General features: G+C 41.8%; 1 protein-coding gene across 2 annotated transcripts in view; it reads left to right on the forward strand.

Moving 5' to 3' along the window:
- Positions 1 to 21,886, forward strand: part of CHD7 (chromodomain helicase DNA binding protein 7) — a 152,096-nt gene that overhangs the window by 59,103 nt on the left and 71,107 nt on the right. The window lies entirely within an intron of this gene.

Raw genomic sequence — 21,886 nt, forward strand, 5'->3', positions numbered from 1 at the left:
GAACTTCCGCTTAATTGACAGGTCCCCTTCCCCACATCAGGAAGACCTGGCTGTTGCCTGATCTCCTGGAAGTTTAGCCCTCTCCTCCTTGGCCACCAGGCCAATCAAAGCGCAGCGCATTTAGCGTATGCGCAGTAGAGAAACGGGCGAAAAGTTGAAAGGTTTCACTGCTGGGGTCCCTTACCTTGAATGGCGGTGGCTGCACCCGACAGTTGATCCTAATATCGTCTGATGTGCTGACGTTGTGGGCTCCCTGGGCAGGTAAGTGTCCATCTAGTAAAAATATTGATAGCTGCTGACTTTTTTTTTTTATTCCCCAACGCAGAACTCTGCTTTAAAGGAAATACTTAGAAACTTGTGAGATTGTTATTGTCAGTTTTCCTGTTGGAGATTTTCCCTCCCTTTACTGTCAAAAGGTTACCCTGGAACAGAGAGTGAGGGAAATCTCTCTAACATGGTCCCATTTTAGCAGTATAACCTGGCAGAGGTTTAGACTTTTTCCTATTCTATCCAAAGCAAAACAAAGTGTATTCGTTTTGTGTATAGATGCACTCTAATCTAGCGACAGCTTCTTAGAGCTACACACCAGGATAGACAAATACTGTCTAAAAGCAAGAGTCGTGTCTTTTGTGTATTTCTGCCAGATCTGTGCAGTAAATCCAGTGTACCACTTGCCTCTGTGCACTAACTTCCTGTAATAGACCAGTCAGTACTGCTCTTTGGGCGGGGTTACTGGTCTTGTCTCCGCCCCCCTCCTGTAGTTTTTTGCGGGCAGCCTGTAGTGGGTGGGGCCTGCTCTGCACAGTGATGTGTAGCACAGTGATGTCACTGCTACTTTTACAATGTAATAGCTTTGTTTGTATAGGTGTTGGTACACACACTGGGTTTATATGGCTATTGAGTAGTATTTAAATGTGCCTTGAGTTTAGCTTTGTTGGAAAGTTGTTGCAATTTTGAAAATTTAGCCTTTAGCCCTGGTTCACACCAGTGCAGCCTTGAGATTATGCTACTTCAGCGTGGCGTCAAAGCTGACTATCGGGGCGATTTTCATTTGTGGCTTGCTGACATCTGTGTGACTTAATTTACCAGATGTCAATGCAAGTTGCAATGAAATTACACAGAAATAGTGCAGGAACCTGCAGTCGCTGAGTGGTTCCATGGCCGCAAATGGGGTGTGACTTGCCATGTGACTTTGAGCTGTCAAGTCACACTGGTGTGAAGCTTGGTTATTATAGGTGTGCAGACTTGGTTATGAAATTTTTTCCTCTTAATTTTTAGCTTTGCTTTGTGCATTGGACATTTTTTGGGGTCATAGGTCACCTGAAGTCTGATGCTAACACTCTGAAGAAGGGAGACGTTGTGAGGTCCAGCAGGTGATAGACCAGCAACTGTCAGATTTTTCCAACAAGTATGCAGATAAGGACTTCATCATTTTATGTGATTTGGCATTCTTGCTCCAGAGTATTGAAGTAATTATGACAGCAAGAAGGCCAGTCAATATTTTCAGAAGCGGAGGTCACCAGCGCCAACTAAGATGGATTGCCTTTATCAACCATTGAGAAAACATATTGAAGACCCCTAGGCTTGCATTATAAGAAACCGTCAAACACAACCACAGTGTGGCATTACTAAGCTGGAAGAAGAACCTGCATATGCAAGAGCAAATATGGCTGCCCCCATGTTCAGTGCATATGCAGTATATATAGACTGTACACAGGAAAAATGAAAAGCTGAACATCTTTCCTGTGAACATGAGTAAAAACCTCCATAGCAGTGGAGTGGGTATCACTACCAGGACTATACCATCAAACGCTTTGTATAATAAGAGTTTTTTTCTTCCCATTGAAATGAATTGACGCTTAAAACTAAACATTTCTAGCTGTGTTCTGTCAAGCTTTTTTTTTTTTTTTTTTTCTTTTTTTTTTCTGCCAAAATTCTGCTGCTTCTGGACTTGCTGGCAGGTTGTTTTTTTTTTTTTTTTTTTTTTTTTTTTCTGTCTCAAACGCCTGTGTGTGCTTAGACACACAGGCTGACATTCAGGGGTGTTTAGTGCCAGAGGCTCCTAACAGTGTTAACAACATCAAGTGTGCATGAGGCCTAAATGTGTGTGTCTTCATGTACACGGGATGTTTGTACAACCTCTCCTGAACGATGTACCTTGACAGTAACCTAAAATATCAGTTTTGCTGCGTTTACATGCTATGTTTGTGTTTAGAAGCATTTAAAAAAAAAAAATATATATATATATATATATAATTAATTTTTTAACATTTTTTTTCAAAATAGCCAAAAATGAAAAAACGCCTGTAAACGAAATGCGGCTAAACGAGGGTTATCGTGTTCTGCGATTGAAATGCCTGTAAACAGAGCTCCTGAACTTTTTTATTTTTTATTTTTTATTTTTTTTGCATTCCAAAAAATGCCTTTAAACTCAACAACCTAAAAATGTCTGTAAAGGACCCTGTGTGCATGTACTGATAAGATAACAGAGGAGAGTTCAGGGGCAGACAATAAACAAAAAACTCCCAACTGCTCCTAAACGTTTACTTTCAAATGTGGAATTTCTATCTTAACCAGTTGGTACTCAGTGGTAGGACAGTACGAACACATGACAGAAATATTTTATTAATTTATTTCACTGTTTATGGTAAAATATATGCTTTAAAATACTTTTCTTTTTTTTTTTTTTTGTGTTTTTTTTTTTTTTTTTTTGGAGAGTTAAACCTTTTTAAAATTAGGTGCCAGGGAGTACAGCCATTACATAAGTGTGAGAAAAGGAGAGGTATTTCCCAAAGAAAAAAGTGTGTATATGGGTTAAGCCAAGTGTATCACTCATAAAGCAGACGGAAAGCACAAGCTTGTTATAAATTAACAGATGATGAAAGCCTCGGCGATGTCGTCACCTGACAGGAACCCAATACACATGCAGACATGTCAGATGGGGCCATGCACTCGGGACCTTGAAGTTTGTGCATTGAACTTTGGATACAAAAGCCTCTTCCCCGTGTTTTTTAAATATCCACATCTATTTTTCTCCCTGCTTGACTTTTTAGCTAACAGAATAGGTTCTAAAACCACAATTCTGATGTTTTCAGACATGATTTATTTATTTTTTATATTTTATTATTATTTATAATTAACTTTTTTTTTTTTTTTTTTTTTTTTTACATAGTAAACGGCACGGTTTTAGGCATGGTTTACACACGTGCGTTTTTCAGATTTGCAGAAACACTCTATAGCACATTTATGATCTCCTATGTGTCACATTCATATCTGTGTGTTTTTTGGAAAGGGTCGGAACTTTTTTTGCCCACAGCTGGTTGAGTTTTTGGTTCTATAGGCTTTAATGGAAATGCATCAAAAAGCAAGCACTGCGTCTCTGATGCATTTTTACTGATTTCTCCTGCATGACAACAGGCAGTCTAACAAAAAGAAAAACCTCCAAAAGCGCATGTGAAGAAACAAACATATTGAGAAAACCACAACAATTGTAACCTGTATAGGTTTGAAGTTAGGCCGCGTACACACGCGCGGACTGTTCGCCCAACTTTGTCCGTCCAACAGTTTCGGCAAACAGTCCGCTCAAACTTAGCATGGACGGACATGGCCACACACGACGGACGAACAGTTTGCTGAAACCGTGCGCGATGACGGGAACGGCACGTACGACGGGACGAAAATTTCGACGTCCAATACACTGCAATGCAACCTTCCGACGTGGAAATCCTTTCTGAGCATGCGCGAGACTTAGTTGGCCGAACAAGCCTACACACGAGCGAACAGTCCGCTGAAACCTTGTTTCAGCGGACAGTTTTTCGGAATTTCCGTAAGACCTTGTTCGTCCAACTGTCCGCTGAAACTGTTCGCTGAAGCCCCACACACGAGCGGACTGTCCGCCCAAACACTGTTCAGCGGACAAGGTTGGGCGAACAGTCCGCCCGTGTGTACGTGGCCTTAGTCTTGGTAATTGTTCATTTTGATATTTCACGATTTCTAGTGTTTTATATAGTGATAGCGTATTCTACTGCATTCACATCAGTTCCTGCTCCTCTAAGGAGCTCAATCCAATGCCTAATAAAGCCATGGAGCAATCCCTCAATCATAAGGGAGAGCATACAAACTCTATAGAAGGTGCATCCATGGTGGGGTTTTAACCCAGAATCTAACCACCATGCTGCTCTATATTATGGACTCGTTTGGGATTATAAGACCGCACCAGCCTATTGCAGAGAGAACAGTGAAGTGGTGAAATCTGGGTACTTTGGTTTTTTTGCACTCCCTAATGCCTTCGTAAATAAGGAATAAGGTCTTCCAGATGAGACGACGTGATTTATTAAAGAATAGACTGGCCGTTTGGCAAACCTTCTTTTTTTTTTTTTTGCTTGGCAAGTAACCAAAGTAACCCTTTGTTAGGACAGTCAGTGAGCACATCTAGTTAACCAATAATGACACAGTACAGAGGGGGTTAATTATGGCAAACCTAACTCCCCAGCCCCCTCAAACATTACATAACATAGGAGAACTAAGCAGGATATATTTCTCCTGGAGTTAAATAAAATATCAAATTAAAAAGCTAAGCACCAATTTTTAAATATGTTTTTAGAGTCCGGTTATGTGACTGGGAATTTGTAACCAATAAAGCACTTTAATAAATAAGATAAAGCTGTGTTTAAGTCATTTAATCACTCATTTGCTATTTAGGCAAACGATTGGAGCAGGGATATGCAATTAGCGGACATCCAGCTGTTGCAAAACTACAAGTCCCATCATGCCTCTGCCTCTGGGTGTCATGGTTGTGGCTGTCAATCTTGCTATGCCTCATGGGACTTGTAGTTCTGCAGCAGCTGGAGGTCTGTTAATTGCATATCCCTGGCTTAGAGGAAACACAGGTTCACACTAGTGATCTGAAAAGCACAATTCGTATGAATTTCTGCATGTTATGCATAGAGCAACCTCGCTATGCATGTTAAGCCAAAGAAGCTAAAAAAACAAACACATTTTGGCCCTGAGCTGGGCATGATTTTACATGCGGGTTTTGTCATGCAGCAATCGTACCACATTTGGGGTACCATTTAGAATGATTCTTTAAGTGTGAACAGAACCTAAAATCCTGTGTCTGCATTTTTGATTGAGGTTAAAAAAAAGAAAAATGAACAGAGGTTCACTTTATTTTTTTATTTTTTTTACCCCATCCTTAATTTCAAAGTCAATGTACGCTTTTAAAGTGAATCTTCATTTACATCTGAGCTCCACAAGCCAAAAACTCTATAATTCATTTTTATTATTTAAGGCGTTTCCCCAATCGCCCCCCCCCCCCCCCCATTCCCCCGTCCATCCATGTCTTTGTACTATTTTGTTGAGAAATCTACAAAATGCCACCTAGCTTTTCTGACCATGGCTAAATAAATCATGTTGCATTCAATTCCTGCAATCCATCTGCCCTTAGCTCAAGCATGAATGCAGGAGAGTGGTTAGCGGGGCTAACCAATCCTCCTTTCCTTCCCTTCTGAAGACCCCAGGTATGTATGACATTTCCCTAGACTAAAAATTGGGAAGTAACTGATGAAATGTAAAAAAAAAAAAAAAAAAAAGTTTAAAACAAGTAAATATATTTTCCTATTTATTTACTGATACTAGCAGCATGGGGATTAAAAATAATCCATTGTTGGTTGGGAGAGAAGTTCCACTCCAAGAAAAATCAGTTACTTTATTGGTCAACTCCTTTATTGTTGTAGAGACTATGGGGAAAAAGGCCAAGCTCAAGCCTTTCAAATATCCTGGCTCCACCTCCCTGCATGGCAGGTTCCAGAAACTCATCTAACTCGTATATTATAAATATACATATTTAAAATATTATAAGATGCCACGCACAGCTTTCTGCTTTCATAATGATCCTTATTGAACACCCTGCGTCCCGCACAGGGTTATCCCTGTGACATGTATCACTTACGATGAGCTGCCATGTAATGCTCAAACACTGAGCTGCTCAGTCTAGCCAAAAAAGGCCAAACCAGGAGACTGTCATCTAATGTGTATGGGAACCTATACTGCAATATTCGGCTCCAATTCGAAAACAAGTTGGGGCACTGTGTAAATTCTGCATAAAAACCTGTAATCATTTTCAAATCTCATAAACCATATTTTATTCACAATATAATATCTACCATTTTAAGAAGAAAGTAAGGTAGTTTTGATATTCATGGCCTCAACACATCTCAAATTGGGACAGGGCAATAAAAAAAAGAACAAACAAAAAAAAATGGAACGGCAAGTGGTACTAACGAGGGAGAGCTTGAAGAACCTTTTGCAACGAATTAGGTTAAAAAAATTGTCAAACTATTTCAGAATAATGTTTAACGTAAAATTACAAAGACTATCTGTGCGCAAGGGACAAGGCCGAAACGCAATATTGGATGCCTGTTCTCTTTTGGCTGTCGGGTGGCATTGCATTTAGTGGTGATGGACATCACCACTAAATGGGCTCAGGAATAATTCCAGAAATCAGTCTGAAAACAGTTCGCCCTGCCATCCAAGAATGCAAGGTAAGGCTCCATCATGCAAAGAAGCCATGTCTGAATATGATCCAGAAACTCCACTGTCTTCCCTGGATCAAAGCTCATTTAAAATGGTCTGTGGGAAACTGTTCTGTGGTCAGATGAAAATTTTTTTATTTTTTTTGGCAACCAAGGAAGCCGTATCCTCCAGACTAAAGAGGAGAGGGACCTTTCCGGCTTATTGGTGCTCAGTTCAAAAGCCTTCATCTCTGATGGTATAGGGGTACATTACATTAGTGCATATAGAATGGGCAGCTTGCACATCTGGAAAGGCACCACCAATGCTGAAAGATATGTATCCAGGGTTTAGCGCAGCATATGCTCAGGCAAGCATGGGGACAACATGCCTCTCCCAAAATTCCAGTAAGTGGTCTCAGTTCCCAGAGGTTTATAGAGTGTTGCTAAAAGATAAGGGAATGCTACACCATGGTATACATGACCCTCTCCCAACTTTTTTTTCAATTGTGTTTGCCATCTTTTTGTTGCTTTATCCCAAAATTTTTGACGTGCTGCTGCCATCAATTCAAAATTACCTTTATTTTTTTTTATCTTAATATTTACATTTGTGGTTTTTTTTTTTTTTTGTTTTTTTTTTAACCTTTGATATTTTCTATTTTTTATTGTGCATAAAATACAGGTTGATGAGATTTAAAAATCATTGCATTCCGTTTTTATGTAGGTTTTACATAGCGCTTTAACACTTTTTTTTTTTTTTTTTTTTTTTTTTTTTTTTTTTTTTTTACAATATCTCATTTAGCATATAGCTTCATGTTAATAAAATTCTACCATTGGTACAGTGTTTCAGTTTACACACACATTTAAGGTGTGACATGAAACATGGTAACCTTTGGTGAGTCTGCACCCCTCCCCACTGCCTGAATGGCGGGGTGCTTCTCCCCACAGATTGCGGTTTTCGGTTTGAATTTTTGCTGTCTATGCGTGGCTTTGCTAGCAGAGCTGCATCATAAATTCAGACATGTGAATGGGAAACACGCTCTCCTCTTCTCCCACAGCAGATAGATTTGTAGTTCTTAGTGGAGCAGTGATGTCACAAAAATTGTAGCCCATTGTAACCCCCCCCCCACCTCTACAGCTAAAGGTCTTTACCTCCGTATTAGGGTAGAGTCTACAGGAACCTATGCAATGCACCAATGTTCTACTGTTCCAGGTTGCAGTGCTCTGCAGACTTCAATGCAGAACTTTAATAGATGCACATTTTCTATTTTTTATTAATGTGGGTGCATTTTTTATAAAAAATATTTTTCAAAATGTGGACTGTGCCTTCAATATACTCGAAGGTTCTGCTCAGTAAGACAGACTGTTTTGCCCTTTTAACTGCCATTGTTTACTTCCTGTTTTCATTATCTCTTCCTTTTCCTGAAATGTCCACATTCATGTAGAACCATTGTCAGATGTTCCATACATGAAAGTATTCTTCTTTGAAACAATTCCAATACTGGACCATTTGGCAGTTTTTTTTGTTTTTTATTTTTTCATAATATGAATAAAGTATCTTTTAATTTGAGCACAGTATGCAAATTACTTGAAATGTTCTGGAACCAGAATCTGTGATGTATTGTGTGTATTTAGAAAAAGTGTTCTTGCAGTCCTTGGTCCTCACAGAATAGTCGCTCATTGTGTCTGTCCTGGAGCACAGAGAGTGTAATCAGATAAGGATGAAAGGGAGGCTTTATTCAAAATACAAGCAACAAGTTGTATATTTCTCAGGCTAGTCCCCCGTCACTGCAGGCTGCAATCCAATCCTTGGCAAAACGAGGCAGAAGCCTTCCTGTTCCATTCCAGACCTATATGCTTTGTTAGTGCAGTCCTAGATTACTGTTAAGAAGCCATTTTGTTGTAAACGTAGCATCTGCATTTTTTTTACTTTATATTCTAGTGATAATATACTGTATGTCTTGCTCCTTGGTCACTATTTTTTTGGAATTTCACATCCCATGACTTTCAGAAATATTAAAGGACACTAGGCAAAAACTGTACCACAATCTGTTCATAATGCCTGTATTTGTTATTTATCAACGTTTTCACCTAAGAGCCGGTTCACACTGCGGGCGATGCGAGGCGACACGACTCGCCTCGCCGCGCTCTCGCAAGTCGCCCCCGTTCTGTACAACGGAACCGTTCTGAGAGGAGCGACTCGAGTCGCTCCGACTCAGAAAAAAGGTTCCTGTACTACTTCTGGGCGACCTGGGGGCGACTTGCATTGACTTCTATACAGAAGTCATCTGCAAGTTGCCGCTGAGGTCGCTGCGAGGCAAGTCGGTGTCGCCTCGCATCGCCTGCAGTGTGAACCGGCCCTTTAGAGTTGCACTTTTTTTTTATGTGGTATAAATCTTAGGTGAAAATGTTGATAGGCCCCAATGTCACCCTTTTGTAGGTACTTGAACTGGTTCGTGTTAGCGGGAAAATAAATAAAATATAGAGAATTCAAGTAGAATCATAGGCAACAATTTTTTTTATTTTTTATTTTGGATTGAGCAAGGAAGGGTTTTAAACCCTGTTAGACCCCTCACCCCAACCCCCCCAAGCTGTGTCCTATTGCAGAGGTTTCCCTTCCTTTCCCATAGCCAAACTGCAAGTTAGAGGTAATCCCTGTATCTTAAGGGAATTCTTTGGGACCCCCAGGTCAACAGAACTAATGTCCCCATTGGAAGATTTTCCATGAAACCACTTTTTACTGTTGGACTTTTTTTTTTTTTGCACTGCAATCGAACATTGATTTGGCCATATCAACTATTAGAAAAGGGAACATTCCAAAAACAAAAAGTTCCTAACAAAATTCTACTTGTATACAACTAAAGCTCCATACTTCATAGGGATTGGCCACAATTTGAGCTGTCTATGTTGGCCTTCTACAGGGGGAGATATGGAGGGGGGGGGGGGGGGGAATGATGGAAACACCCAAAGAAAAGTGAGTGATTTTTAGAATGATCAAACATCGAGTGGACAGCTGCTGCATACTATACCACAGCGGGTTAGTGTCTGGCTTCTGTCTGTTCCGGCTACAGTAAGTTGGGGGCAGTGTGGCGCACATTTCAATGCATTGCACAGCTCCCCCTGTCACTGTACAGCAGCGCGGTGTGTTGCACTGCTGTACAGTGGCATGCAATAGTGCCCAGTGTGCTGTAATAAAAGGCAGTGAATCCAGCTGCCCACACACAAAGTCTTGTAATGCCACCTTCTTTCCTGACCAGATCAGGAGCTTGTTGTCTCCTCCTGGTTCAGGCAGCCAACGCTTATGTGCTATTGGGTTCCACTCGCCTAAGCTGATGTGTTCTGGTATATTTGATGTAGATTTCCCAGACGGCTGCTGGAGTGGGGCTGATTAAATTTTCGATTGGATGAGAAATGGTTGTGGAGACAGACTGGACCAACTACCTAAAAAAAAAAAAAAAAAAAAAAAACACAAACGGGGTCGCTGTGTTTTTTTTTTTTTTTTTGGTCAGGAGGGATGGGGGACAATTCCAATGCATCTAAGGATTTGGGGGTGAAGGTCCACTTTAAGCTGGCCTATCGTGGCAATGACCTGACTGCCTGAAATTTGAGCCATGGTTGGCCCTTTTGGTTTTGGCGATGACAGTAAAAATTCTGGGGGCAGTGTTGTGGATGGCTTTGTAACTTGTTAGTATTTAAAATTTTAAATTTGTTGGGCGAGTGGCAGCCAATGAAGGGATTGGCAGAGAGGGGTAGCAGACACTGAGCAGCTTGTAAGGTGGCTGAGTCTGGCAGCAGCATTCATGATGGACTGAAGGGGGGGGGATAGTCTATTTAAAGGTAAGCCGATGAGGAGGAAGCTGCAGTAGTCAAGGCGAGATAACCAGGGAGTGAATCGGGAGCTTTGTGGGTTCATTGTTTAGAATGGTGCCCCTGGATGATGTAACGATTACGAAACGCGTAGGACTCAGCGACACGCTGACGTCACCTCATTTGTTGTGCTTGGAGATCCAGGAAGCACGGGTTGTCCAAGTGTGTGCCGGCCGGTGCATCGAACTTTGGGCTTCTAAACATCTACATTATTGTAAGTGCAATTGCTGTTTTTATTTATGGAATAAATCGGAGGTTTTTACACTATTGGCGCATTTATCTTTTTTTATGCTAACCGTAACACCAACGGGTTCTGGTCCATCTAAGGCTTGGGAATGTGCAATAAGGAGACCGGCTGAAATATCGGAGGGTCTAGGAGAGATATTGATTGATTGGTACATGCCTTTGTGACCCTCTGTAACGGGTATCATATAGTTCTGGTAAATAGAGAATCTTCACAAATCGGTGGTGGATTGAGCATGTTTCACAGCTGAAAGAGTGGATTTGTTTCTCGTCACTGTTGGGCTTTTTTTCATATTTATTGTGTATTATTTGCACGGGTTCTGGCCACGTTTTTATTCACTTAATTAATTTTTATGGTGTTTTTATGGTGTTTATTTGTCCTACATTATTAATTTTGTGGGGATTTTTATTGATCTGATGTTAAAACTATCACTAGTTTACATATATGGTGCAATGTCTGATTATTTTAGCACATTGGGTTCACATATCAGATGAACGCTGTTTCTTTACCCCACCCCCCCTTTCCCTTTTTTTGAATTGTGCAGCGTCATTCTGATTCTTTACACACACATTTGTTATCTTGGTGTGTGAGTGGTGTAGCACAACTTTTTTTAGTTTTTTATATAGAAAGGGACCTGGTTAAGAGATGTGGAGGTGGCAAGCTTTGGAAAGTGGTTGGATACGGGGACGATAGGAGAGTTCAGAGTCCAGGATAACACCTAGCACGCCAATATGTGGGGATGGGTGGATGGTTGTGCCATTGCTCTTGACAGAAGTCGGAAGAGGCACGTAGGGGAGGAAATTTTATAAGCTCGGTTTTGGACAAGTTGAGTTTGAGGAAGTGGTGTGACATCCATACAGATATGTCTGTTAGTAAGTTAGTGATGCGTGAGGAGACTGATGGAGCGAGTTGAGGGGTGGAGAGATAGATTTGTGTGTCGTCAGCGTAGAAATTATATTGAAAGCCGTGAGAGGCCATCAACTGACCCAGGGAAGAGGTGTAGATTGAAAAGAAGAGGTCCAAGAACAGAACCTTGGGGGACCCAGACGGAGAAGGAAGAGGAATAGAGGAAGTAGAATTGTAAGCGACACTGGAGCTTCATTGGGATGGGTAGGATGAGAACCACTGACGAGCACAGTTGCGGAGACTGAGGGGAGTAGCTTTTTTATTTATTTATTTTTTATTTTTTTGAGGGGTTGTCCACCGTGTCAAAGGCAGCTGAAAGGTCCAGAAGTCGGAGTACAGAACAGTGTCCGTTGGTTTTTGCAGTTAGTAGGTCATTTGTGAGTTTTAAAAGAGCAGTTTCTGTGGAGTGTTGAGGGCGAAATCCAGATTGAAGGGGGATCAAGAAAGTTATTAATGAGGTGGTTACTCAGTTGTTTTTAAACCAGGAATCAAGGAATTTAGAGGAAAAGGGGAGCAAGGAGATAGGGCGTAGGGTCCAAGGACAGCCTTTTAAGTATGGGGGTGACCAGTGCATGTTTTAGAGCATTGAGGAAAATGCCAGAGGTGAGGGAGAGATTGAAGATGTGGGTTAGAGTGTAGGATAGAGTCAGAGGGCAACCACAGTATTTGAGAGGGAATAGGTTCCAGAAGACAGGTGGTTAGGTTGGCGTTAGAAAGGAGTTTAGCAAGTTCATCTGTAGTAGCAGATTTGAATAAGGGGAGTGTCAGTTGTGCCTGTTGACATGGAGTCTTAACTGGGGGAGATACCTGTAGAGTGATCACAGATTGTATCAATCTTGTTTTTGAAGTGATTAGCAATCTCCTGGGCAGTGAGTGAGTCAGTGGATGGAGGCGGTGGAGGACGAAGTAGAGAGTTGAAATTACAGAAGAGTTTCTGGGACTGGATGAGAAGGTGTTGAGTTGTGAAATGGGTCTGCTTGGCAGTGTGGAGGAAATAGTGTTGTTGGAGGGCATATTTTGTATTGGTTGAAGTCTTTGAGAGACTTTGTCTTGTGCCACAGACACTCAAGAGCGCGACTACGTTCTTTGAGAATTTTAGTGTAATCTGTTTGGGGTTGTAGGGGTCGAAGCCTGATTCTGCATGTAGTGAGGGGAGTGAGCTTTTCCAAGATGGAGGACAGGGATTTATTGTAGATGGAAGTGGCTTGTTTGGGGTAGGACAGGGGAGAGATTTTGTCAGAGGTGGTCAGTAACAGAATAGAGGAGAGAATAGTTGAAGTTGCAAAAGTTTCTGCAGTTGATGGTTAAGTGATTGGAGGGAAAGGTGGTGGAAGACCGAGGGAGAGAGAAACTAATAAGGTGGTGGTCAGAGCGAGGAAAAGTATTTTTTGAGAAGTTGCATGGAGTGCATAGGTAGGAGAATACAAGGTCCAAGGGTGTTGCCATCAGAGTGATTAGAAGCCTGTACCCATTACTTCAGGTCAAATGAAGAGGTTAGATTAAGAAGTTTAGAAGTAGCAGGGGTTTTGTATTAGCAGGCATGTTGAAATCACCGAGAAGGATTGTGGGAATTTCCAAAGAGAGAAAGTAGGGTAGCCAGGCAGAAAACTCATCAAGGAAAGTCTATATAATGGTCCAGGGAGCAGGTAGATCACAGTGGTTCTTGGGGAAGTTGGAGAGAATAGATGTATACAGTGAGCTTCAATGATGAGAGGGAAAGAGGGAGGAGGGTGAATAAGGTGCTCGGGGGGGGGAGGGGGGCGGAGAATAGGAGGAAACTTCCACTCCATCTCCATTGCGTCCATTAGGCCTAGGGGAGTGAGTTCAGTGAAGGCCGCCCAGGGAGAGGGAAGCAGGAGAAGGGGTGTCAGATTCGTGGAGCCAGGTTTCAGTGACAACAATTAGATTAAAGGAATTGGTGACTGTCGTGTACACACGGCCGGACTTTTCGACAGCAAAGGTCTGAAGGAAGGAATCCGCCAGACAATTCGATCGTGTGTGGGCTTCATTGGACCTTTGCCGTCTAAAAATCAAAAGGCCTTTAGATTTTGAACATGTTTCAAATCTTTCCAACGGACTCGCTGAAAAATCCATTTGTCTGTATGCTAGTCCGACAGAAAAAAACGACGCTAGGGCAGCTATTGGCTACTGACTATGAACTTCCTTTTTCTAGTCTGGTTGTACGTCGTCATGTTTGAATCCGTTGGACTTTGGTGTGTGGCCAAGTCTGTTCGTTCGGAAGTCTGTTGGAACTCTGCTGAAAAGTCTGTGAGGCCTAGTCTGCCGAAAAGTCCGGTCATGTGTACATGGCATTAGAGGTCAGTTTGTTGCAGACAGAGCGGGCGTTCCAGAGGGCACAGGTGAGGGGGAGGCTGGCATTGGGAAGAAGAGGAATGGAGACTAAATTGCGTAGATTGCGACTACTGACAAAGGGTTTTGGGGGCGATGGTGATGGGTGTGTTGAGTACAGTTTAAATAAGGGAGGCCCAGGGTTTGGAGAAATATATCTCCAGCGGTTAGGAGAAGCAGAAGAGTAAAGGAAGTAATATGAGCATACAATTTGTATGAGGGGACATGCTTCAGTATCCTGGGGGGGTTTGTTAGCAAGTGGGCTTAGAGTTAGAAAAAGGTGATAAGTGCAGTATTAGGGGGAGGGGAGAAAGGAGGATGATATGTACAGATTGTGGGGGGAGCATAGGGGTGAAGAAAAGCGAGTTTGAAGAGAGAGGCTGCAATTGTGAAAAGGAGAGGTAAAGCGCGCATGTTTCAGAGAGGATAGTGAGACAATGTGGAAATGAGGTCACCTGCAGTCTGCTGTGGTTTGCTTTGTGCAAATCGCTGAAGTGGCAAGAGCGGAAGTGCCACTTATTTAAAGAACCCCACTTCTTTTGGAAGAAACCCCTGCCTGTGTTTCCCCGTAAAGAAGGCCCCGTAAAGAAGGCCTTGTTTTTATACTGTGTTGGGTGTGGATTGAATCTGGCAATTAATGAGGAGGTAATATTGGGCACACCACTAGCGGAGCAAAACTTGTCACACCACAATCTCAAACTGCAAAAGGACCAAAAGGCCAAAATTGTAAAGATAAGGGAACCCATAATTTTAGGTAAGACTTAATGGCTAAATAAACATTGAAATAAAGTGAGCATGACTACAGATGGAGTTGAAGCAGCGATGACAAACACAGATTTACCAAATATGCATTTGAGCAGTCAGTCAATGTTCAGTTTAGGTAGATGGAAGTATACACGCAGATTTAAGTTTTTGGAAGCACCCCCTGCATGTGCCGCCCCCTGCTATATGGACATGGCTCTTACTGCCCTTTTTCTGTGTAATAGGAAGCTAAAAAGATGACTTCAAGTTTATTTAGAAGATAAAAGTAATCCCCTTCCTCAGTCACATCTTCCTAAAATTGTAATTTTGAAGCACCGTGTTGCGATTGAGCATGCACTTCATGGGTTGTGTTTTTTTTTATTTTTTGTACGACATGCAAGGAAACGTCAGACTGGCTCCCTTGGCATAAATCCCATATCACTTTATCATAAGGGAGCCCCACGGTGGAGGTCTAGCCTATACACCAGATTTATCACACTCCTTCAGTAGTTTTTCATTTTGCTATCTGTTAACAAGCTGCACAATTACAGCCTTTTGCCTTTGTTATGATTGACATAGCAAGCTTTTATGAGAGTTTATATAATGGTTGCTGTTTTTAACCTTCATATGACGGAAATAGGTTTACTTTCAATTGTGCTAAATGAGTAACGCTTACAAGTGGTTTAGCTTTCAGTGAAAAAAATGTTTTTTTTTTTTTTTTTAAAGATCTTTTTTTTTTTTTCGGAAATATATAATGCACTTCGTAATGACCCGATTATGACAGTAAAATGCATACCACTTATCATACTTAACCTTCAGCCTTGAACGTTTGCTCGATATTATGTTGTGCTGGATGCTTTTAGAAGGGATTTTTTTTTGTAGTTTCAAAGAAAAGATTGTTTGTAATTCTGCGCACATCTGCCGCTTTTCCTTGAGTTTTGCAATAAATGATCTCCTTTACTCACCTTGTGCTTTGCAGTGACCACATGCTGGATTCTGTAAAGGGAAGCGGCAACGACATCCAAGCTGACCTCATAATGTGAACCTGGCTTGGTTATAGGACAGCCCTTTCTAACCTTAGCCAGTAGCCGCTTTCCTTGTGCGAGGCCCAGTGATGCTGCGGGGGGGGGGGGGGGGGCAAGCAGAAACTCAATCCGCTGCCTCCTGCGTCATCCTATAACAATATGGGCACCAAATGCTAATTATTTTGTGACCTAAGGCTGGGTTCACACATGCCCGGCTGCACTTTGCAGTCCAGTGCAATTTTGCTTACAAGTTCAGGTGTAATTTTTACCTGAATTTGCGCCTAAACTGGACCCAAAATTGCACAGACCCTTTTCAGAAAAGGGCTGCGGCTGTCCCAGGCATGTGTGAACCGGGTCCATTGAAAGCTGGTCCGATTCGCATGTTATGCGAATCGAATGCTGTTAATGCGTACGATTTACATATATGTGAAGTGAGCCTTAATTGTGCAAATCTGTGGTTCAGGGGATTGCCCAATTTAACCAAATGTAACCAAGCATTGTGTCAAGCTATGAATCCATTAACTGAACAGTAATTTTTCTGGTTAACATTGGATCTGACAACTAGGAATGTCCAGAGTTGCATGTTCCTAGTTCTGTGCTGCAAAGTGTTTGTTACCCTAACATTTCATATTCCTGATATACGGGTCTGTGTTACCATGTACTTGCATTAAAACATATCCCGTTCTTTGTATTTCTTCCTTTTGTGTGAAATACCTGGTGATTCTGTCAGTCCCCCTGCTTTCCTATTGCAAACTGACCACACTAGACCTAGTGGCACATTATTCTCAGCGTGGCCATTCTACATGCCCTCCAATGGGCAAGGCTTTTGCTGGCATGGCTGTACAGCTTTACACTGGGAAGATTGGTGTACTGCGGTTTCTCTGCCTTTTTCTTGCATTCCTCCTTGCAGTCTCTCCCTCCCCCCCACCCCACCTCTCTAAGCCCCTATGCAGCTGAGAGGTCTTATGAAAAATATGTGCAAAAAAAGGTATTTAATACATTTTCTCTCGCTCTATATCTATAGTGTATGTAAGTGCATCTCATAAAATTTGAATATCATCAAAAAGTTACTTTATTTTAGTAATTCTATTCAAAAAGTATGTAATAAATCTATATATGCATTATACAGAGTGATATGTCAAGCATTTCTATTAATTTTGATGATTATGGCTTACAGCTAGTAAAAACCCAAAATTCAGTATCTCAAAAAATGTTAATATTACATAAGACCAATACAAAAAAATGAATACAGAAATGTTGGCTTAGTGAAAAGTATGTCTATGTACAGTAGAGCATGCAACAGTTTGCTTTACATTGCAGGGGAATTCCCATTCTGTGGGTTACAGCTTCTTATTTATTAATTCGGCTTTTCTGATCTTGTAAACTTTTTTTTTTTTTTTTTTTTTTTTTTCCCTCTGAAGAATTATCTTGCCAGCCTTTCCATCTGTGACATGAGAAATCAGAAGTTGTAATAGATTTTGCCAGGAGTACATCCACGGTTGGGAATGGGTTATTTACTTTCATTCCGTCATTGCTCCCAATTATTTGGTTTATGGTACTGAGCAATCGTGTCCCTGTGGATGCTGAATGATCATTAAGAAACGCGATGATCATCAAACAATGCTTTGTATTCCTGAGATACAAATTCATTGTGCATAAGTCAGTGCGGCATATAAACATGACATGGGGAACAGCAGGGAATGGCATGAAGGTTTCCTGTTAAGACCGTTGTCTTTATGTCCAGATATGTAGGTGATGGTTCTTGTCATACACACTGCTTATAGGAGGGGACTGTGCCTGGCAAGTGATGGCCAAAATTTTTTTTCTGTCAGTAGGTGACATTTTGTGCTGTCACTGGGGTCCATTAGACAAAGTTCTCGCCTCTTCTTCTGGTCTCCAGCTGCTTTCCCAATAGTCACAAGTAGAGAAGAGCGCCTGAATACTTTTTGCCTTGCGTAGACCCCTCACATTTTTGTAAATATTTTATTCTATCTTTTCACGTGACAACACTGAAGAAATGACACTTTGCTACAATGTAAAGTAGTGAGTGTACAGCTTTATAACAGTGTAAATTTGCTGTCACCTCAAAATAACTCAACACACAGCCATTAATGTCTAAACCACTGGCAACAAGAGAGTACACCCCAGTGAAAATGTCCAAATTTTCCCTCCCCGGTGTCATGAGACTCGTTATTGTTACAAGGTCTCAGGTGTGACGGGTGCATGTGTGTTTAAATTTTTATGTTATCGCTCTCACACTCACATTAGTCACTGGAAGTTCAACATGGCAGCTCATGGCAAAGAACTGAGGATCTGAATAAAAAATTGTTGCTCTACATAAAGCTGTCATAGGCTATAAGAAGATTGCCAAGACCCTGAAACTGAGCTGCAGCACGGTGGCCAAGACCACACAGAAGTTTAACAGGACAGGTTCCACTCCGAACAGGCCTTGCCGTGGTCGACCAAAGAAGTTGAGTGCACGTGCTCAGTGTCATAACCAGAGGTTGTCTTTGGGAAATAGACGTATGAGTGCTGCCAGCATTGATGCAGAGGTTGAAGGGGTGGGGGGTCAGCCTGTCAGTACTCGGACCATATACCACACACTGCATTAAATTGGCCAGCATGGCTGTCATCCCAGAAGGAAGCCTCTCCTAAAGATGATGCACAAGAAAGCTCGTCATAGTCTTGGCCTGCATGAGTGCTGCTGGCACTGAGGAGCTACAGTTCATTGAGGGAACCATGAATGCCAACATGTACTGTGACATACTGAAGCAGAACATGATCCCCTCCCCCCTGAGGCTGGGCCGCAGGGCAGTATTTTAACATAATGACCCCAAATACACCTCCAAGATGACCACTGTCTTGCTAAAGAAGCTGATGGTAAAGGTGATGGACTGTCCAAGCATGTCTCCAGACCTAAACCCAGCACCTTTGGGGCATCCTCAAACGGAAGGTGCAGGAGAGCAAGGTCTCTAACTTCCATCAGCTCTGTGATGTCGTAATGGAGGAGTGGAAGAGGACTCCAGTGGCAACCTGTGACACATGTGACACTCTGGTTCCCCCCCCCCCCCCCTTGGGTGTCACATTTGGAACCTTTCAGGGGGGAGCAGATACCCGTCTAATGCAGGTATTTGCTTCCACTTCTGGTGATAAATCACTGTGGAATCTGCGTTCTATGATGTAAAAAAAAAAAGACAAAAATAAATCGCTTCAGAACTTTTTCTACCTTTCTTTTAATATGACCTATAAACTGTACAACTCGGTTGAACAACAAACTGAAATCTTTTAGGAGGGGGGAAGTAAAAGCTAACTAAAATGTTTTTTATAATTTTGCACACCCTTAAACTAATGCTTTGTTGAAGCACCTTTTGATTTTTTTTACAGCACTAAATCTTTTTGTGTGAGAGTCTATCGGCATGGCACATCTTGCCTTGGCAATATTTGCCCACTCTTCTTTGCAAAAACGCTCCAAATCTGTCAGATTGTGAGGGCTTTGCCTGTGCACAGCCCTCTTCAGATTACCCCACAGATTTTCAATCGGCTTCAAGTCTGGGCTCTGGCTGGGCCATTCCAAAACTTTTAATCTTCTGGTGAATACATTCCTTTGTTGATTTGGATATATGCTTTCGGTAGTTGTCATGCTAAAAGATGAAGTTCCTCTTCATGTTCAGCTTTCTAGCAGAAGCCTGAAGGTTTTGTGCCAATATTGTCTGGTATTTGAAACTGTTCATAATTCCCTTCTACCCTGACTAAAGCCTCGTACACACAATCGGATTGTTGGCCAACAAAACCGTGAACTTTTTTCCAAAGGGTGTTGGCCCAAACTTGTCTTGCATACAAAGAGCAAGGAATTGTCGGCCAACAAATACGAACATAGTGAAGTACTACATTGTTTTTTCATTTCTTTAGCGCCACCCTTTGGGCTCCCTCTGCTAATTTTGTGTTGGTGGAAGTTTGAGTGTTGATTCACGATTTTCGGTTCACACTTTTCAGTTTGTTTCTGATCGGAGGAGATAACGTGTTATTTATTATTGGCTTTGGAGTTATTGCTTTGACCCAAGTCCAGGAACAGGAGGAGGAGGATTTCTTGGACCAAAAATTGGTTGCTTTATTAATCCCGACCAATTATGTCATATGACTTTGCTGCGGGAGCTCCAGGAGAATAATCCAGATGTTTTTTGAAATTATCTCCAGATGACGGACCCCTGCTTTTGCCAACTCTTGGTATTGTTAACCCCCTATATTAAGAAGTAGTGCACATGCATGAGGCTTTTATTTTATTTTTTGGTTGAATGATTATTTGATTTGTATATTGTCTATTTTTTTTGGATGCATAGAATACACTTTCTGGTTACGTTCTATTGGCTGAAAGCATTTCTAATTTTTCTTTTTTTTGTTTAATGCGCAATAAAAAAATGTGTAGAATACTTGGCTATGTGTTTTACTTTAAATGACAGTTTGGGAGTAGGCAGACATTAAATCACTAGATCACTAGACAAAAAGCCTTTGAGAATTTGTTTGCAATAACACCATCAGTATCACCAGCAAAGCAGCTTCATTATCCCATTAAAGAGGAGAATGCATTTTGAGATTTCAGAATTTCCCACGTCATGAATGTTAATTCTGAACGCGTTGAACGCTAGTTTACAAAACCGGCCGCTTCTGGCTTGTCCTTGCTTCGGAGCATGCATGTTTGTACTTTGGACTTTTGTCCGATAGACTTCTGTACACACGCTCGGAAAATCCGACAACAGACATTTTGTCTGCGGAAAATTTTAAAACCTGCTATCCAACGTTTGTCTGCTGAAAATCCGATGACAGTTGTCCGATGGAGCGTACAAACGGTCGGATTTTCTGCCAACAGCCTGTCATCACACATTTCCTGTCGGAAAATCCAATTGTGTGCATGAGGCTTTAGGCTTCTGTTGCAGCTGAAGAAAAACAGCCCCAAAGCATGATTCTGCCACCACCATCGTTTATGGTGGGGTACGGTGTTATTTTTGCATAAACATATCTCTTGGAATTGTGGCCAAAATGTTCAACCTTGGTTTTTATCAGACCATAACATATATATTTTTCCACATGCTTTTGGGAGATTTCAAATGTGTCTTTGCAAAATTTAGCCAGGCTTGGATGTTTTTTCTTAAGAAAAGGCTTCCGTCTTGCCACTCTACCCTATAGCCCAGACATATAAAGAATACGGGAGATTGTTGTCACATGTACCACACAGCCAGTACTTGCCAGATATTCCTGCAGCTCCTTTAACTGCTTTAACCCCAGAAGATTTTACCCCCTTCCTGACCAGAGCACCGATGATAGGGAACAGTGATCTCTGTCATGACACAAGCCAGAATGGGGAAATGCCTTGTTTACATAGGCACTTCCCCGTTCTGAGGCTCCATGACATGATCGCCAGTAGACCGGCGGACATAGTCCCGCTGGTCATGCTCTATGTGGTGGCGCGCGCCTGCTATCCCCAGCTATTAAAGGGGACGTACTGGTATGCCCATTTGCCCACTGCTGCCATTGTGCCAACTAGTTTGAGACCTCTGCTCTAATGCTTTGAAAGCTCTCTGGCCACCATGGCTTTTGCTGTATGATGCAACTAAGAAAATGTGAGGCAAGACCTACCATAACAGTTGAACTTTTATTTGGGGTTAATCAGAGGCACTTTAAATGATGGCAGGTGTGTACTGACTTCTATTTAACATGAGTTTGAATGAGATTGCTCAGTGTCTACATCCCCGGTTATAAGAGATTGTGCACACTTGTGCAACCACGTTATTTTAGTTTATTCTTACTTTACGTGCATGTGAACTTTAATGACATCCCAGTCTTAGTCTGTAGGGTTCAGTATTGTGTTGGCCCACCTTTTGCAGCTATAACAGCTTCAACTTTTCTGGGAAGGCTGTCCACAAGGTTTAGTAGTGTGTGTATGGGAATGTTTGACCATTTTATTTTTATTTATTTTTTTTTATTTTTTTTAATGAGCGCATTTGTGAGGTCAGACACTGATATTGGACAAGAAGGCTTGGCTTGCAGTCTCCATTCTAATTCACCCCAAAGGTTTTCTATGGGTTTGAGGTCAGGACTCTGTGCAAGCCAGTCGAGTTCCTCTACCCCATATTCGCTCATACTTGTCTTTATGGACCTTGCTTTGTGCACTGTGTGCAGTCATGTTACAACAGAAAGGGACCATCCCCGAACTGTTCCCACAAAGGTGGGAGCATGAAATTGTCCAGAAT

This window comes from Lithobates pipiens, unplaced genomic scaffold (genome assembly GCF_037356315.1).
Source record: "Lithobates pipiens isolate NorthernLeopardFrog02 unplaced genomic scaffold, aLitPip1_a1.2 Scaffold_19, whole genome shotgun sequence".
In the NCBI taxonomy this organism is placed as follows: Eukaryota; Metazoa; Chordata; class Amphibia; order Anura; family Ranidae; genus Lithobates; species Lithobates pipiens.